Here is a 3676-nt window from a genome sequence, read left to right as displayed (position 1 = left end):
GCGGCAGGACCTAGAGCCCAAAATCAGAGCTTTCTGTGAAGTGCTATCCATCTTTTACCTATCCGTAAAGTCTCATTTCCTCTGATGTCCTCTTCCAGCATCACAGCCACTCCAGTTCTTCATCTGACACACTTTGTTTATCAGAAAGCAACACTGCTTTGTAGATCCAATTGGAATTTAGCTGCACTTAAACAGTTTAGCCTAACACACGTTATCGGTTGCTGTTTCATTATTTAATGCAGTCCCTGTTACATGAAATTTGCCTTGGATTTCATGTGTTCCGCCTCCTTCTTGAAGTGCCAAACATCAGTGCTTACGCTTCCAATATTTTTAACTGACTCAAATGGTCATCCTAGCAGGGAAATGCTTGGAGGGTGAAGCTCTGTAAGATGTAATTTTGTAGCTATCAGTCTGTAACTTGATCAAGTTTTGGTGGGGGTTTATGTCTTCAGATGCTTGGAATTTTGCTTCCCTATTACAGCAGTGAGCAAGTATTGCTATACTTACTTCAATCCAGTAAAGACAAGGTACTGTTTTCCCAAGCTCAGTTATGAATATTTTGTACTTTGTTAATGCTTATGGTGGTTCATTCATCACTGGGTCAAGTTTCATTTTTGCTCTTGCAGGACAGACGCCTCACAATAAAGGCTGAAATTCTAAACAATGATACATTTTCAGTCCCTGGAACTCTTTTTTGAACCACTTTCCATTGTTGTTTCTGGCAACCAACTTGTAAGGGTAACAGGGTCTAGCTGAAAGTTAATAATTTTATTTGCTGTTCAGATCACTTTGCAGCAGGCTATGGACAGATTGTCAATTCCCCTTAGCTCGCAGTGTTTCATATATGTGTTGCTGTCCTGTTGCTGTCCACTCTGCATTTGCCAAAACTGAAGTAATACTTCTGCAGGCACTGTATATATATATATACTGTATATATATATATATATAATGTCTCCAAAATCGTGCAAAAAAAAAAATATATATATATATACACACACATATATATACACATACATACACATATATATATCTATACCTTTTTTTTTTTTTTTCATGATTTTGGAGGCAGTCTTTATTGCAGCATTGGAGTCTGAGCTTAACTTTAGGTTGTGCGCAACCTCCTAACATTGATCTGAGTTACTAAGAGATGCAGATCACAGGGTAGCCCCCCTAGGATGACTCTTTGGGTTTCTGCTGTACACTCGTTTATTTCCAGGCATCGTTCTGCTCACTGTGGAGACTTGCTATCATCTTCTTCTCTTCTATCATCTCTTTGCCTAGATAAGCTGTGGTGCCCCATCCTTGGAGGCACTCAAGGCCAGGTTGGATGGGGCCCTGGGCAGCCTGAGCTGGCGGGGGGCAGCCCTGCCCATGGCCCATTGAAACTGGGTGGTCTTTGAGGTCCCTTCCAACCCAGACCAGTCTGTGATTCTATGATTCTTTTGCTTGGATCATCTGATAAGAGTTGAATGCACAACATACACCAGTGTGTGACACTTTGCCAGATGAAGTCCTTACTTACTGCTAGTTTTCATCTCATCTGAGGTGAAATTCTGCTTAAATGTTTCCATCCCAGAGGGACTCCACACCATACGTACATTCAGCTCCTTCACTCTTCCTAGGCTGTCCAAGGTCAAGCTATTCCTTCCATCAGCTCTCTTCAGTGTGTGATGTCTGAGAACTGCATGGAGTGGAAGGTTCTTGGAAAACTGCCTTGTGTTTTGGGCAACCTTCAAAACAGTTGTTTTGTGTGTAGTAAAGCCTTAAAAGGATAGTTGTGTTGGCAAATAGCTGGAGAACATTTTTTACTATCAACTTTTTCTCTGTGCATATGGCTACTTTAAAGGTGTAAACAAATGGTCTGTAAAATGAAGTATAACCAAACAGGCAAACAGCTGTATTCACTGAACGCGTTTGGCATGTTCTTAACCTTTTAAGTCCACTTGTATATGTTGCTCTGATGGAATGGGCACCTTTTTTGGTTACTGTTCACACACATGCAAGTGAACACGCATGCAAACAGACTGAGCATAATCTTTTTGCTGCTTGCTTTGCTAATTTCCCATGCTAATCAATGCTGTGCGTGTAGTTGGTTCAGCTGTAGGTTTTAGTAGTGACTGTTTATGTGTCTGGCAAAGTGAGGAGTGGTGCTTTGCAGAGCCAGCTGCCTGCTGTGGCCAGGGGCTGGGTACTGCAGAGCCAACTGGGAAGCAGGCAGCCAGACCTTTGTGGCCATGCTGCTTTGCTAATCAGCATGGACCTCCCAGCAGCTGAGACTCACTCATCTCCAGAATGATATTTATCTACCAACTTGAATGCATTTTTTATTTGTTTGGGTACATTAAAGTTTTCTCAAGAATATATTGGATTGATACATTTTGGTCTGTTGTACCTTGAAGAATATGGAACAGGAACTTCATTTCTCAGAGTTTAGGTGAACAGGAGCAGGGAGGTGATCGTTCCCCTGTATTCAGCACTGGTGAGGCCACGCCTTGACTGCTGGGTTACGTTTTGGGTCCCTCACTACGAGAAAGACACTGAGGCCCAGGAGCATGTCCAGATAAGGGCAGCAGAGCTGTGAGGGGTCTGGAGCACAAGTCTAATGACAAGTGGCCAAGGCAACTGGGACTGTTCAGTCTGGAGAACAGGAGACTCGGGGGAGACCTTATCACTCTCTACAACTGCCTGAAAGGAGCTTGTGGAGAGGTGTGGATTGGCCTCTTTTCTCACATAAGGGCAATAGAACAAGGTCTAATAGCCTTGAGATGGACCAGGGGTCATTCAGGTTGGATATTAGGAAAAACTTCTTCCAAAGAGTGATGAGACAGTGGCACAGGCTGCCCAGGGAGGTGGTGGAGTGACAGTGCCTGGAGGGTGTGGATGTGTCACTGAGGGATGTGGTCAGTGGGCATAGTGGTGTTGGGTTGGCAGTTGGACTAGGTGATCTTTGTGATCTTTTCCAAATTCAAAGATTCTATGATTCTATGAATTTATTGGTAGAGTACAAGGAATTAGTTGGTGAGAGCATCCTGGAGTGAAGGTAGAGAGATGGCCTGAATGCTTAATCTTATGCTTGTCCTGGACAGCTTTATTTTCTGTGTTTCTGTGGAACTCATGCCAAGTCAGGAATGGTGTTAGCTTTGTCTGAATAGTAAATAATACTTAGAAGCTGGAAAATTGAAATACTAGATTAAATTCTTAGTGTTTATGTTGTCTTTTTCTATGTTTGAGTTCAAATGCTTACCAGACTGAGCTGAAGTCGGATCTTTTTTTTGATTAATGCCTTGTCTGTACAATTCTTACCTTGGTATCAGAGCATCAGAAGAAATGTTGCCTACTGGAGGTAGGCACTGGCCCTGGATGGCCTTTTCCTATTTCTTATGTCTCAAAGTCCTGGAGCTGCAATTTGATGTTGGTTGCTTCTTCTGGTTACATACTAGAGACAAGAGCACATGCCATATTTTGCATTACCATAGTTAGGGTATTGTTGGTAGGACCCAGTGGAAAGATTTCTAGCTCTAGGAGCAACTGGGGGCAAAATTATAATGAGAACATCACCTCGTGTCATCAACACTGTGTGATCACAGGAACGTGGAAAGAGGAAGAATCGGAAGAATCCTTAATTAAATGCTTTCAGGAATCTTAATGGAATCAGATGGCTAATTTCAGAGGCATA

This window comes from Gallus gallus, chromosome 2, assembly GCF_016699485.2.
Source record: "Gallus gallus isolate bGalGal1 chromosome 2, bGalGal1.mat.broiler.GRCg7b, whole genome shotgun sequence".
In the NCBI taxonomy this organism is placed as follows: domain Eukaryota; kingdom Metazoa; phylum Chordata; class Aves; order Galliformes; family Phasianidae; genus Gallus; species Gallus gallus.
This window is presented reverse-complemented; position numbering follows the sequence as displayed.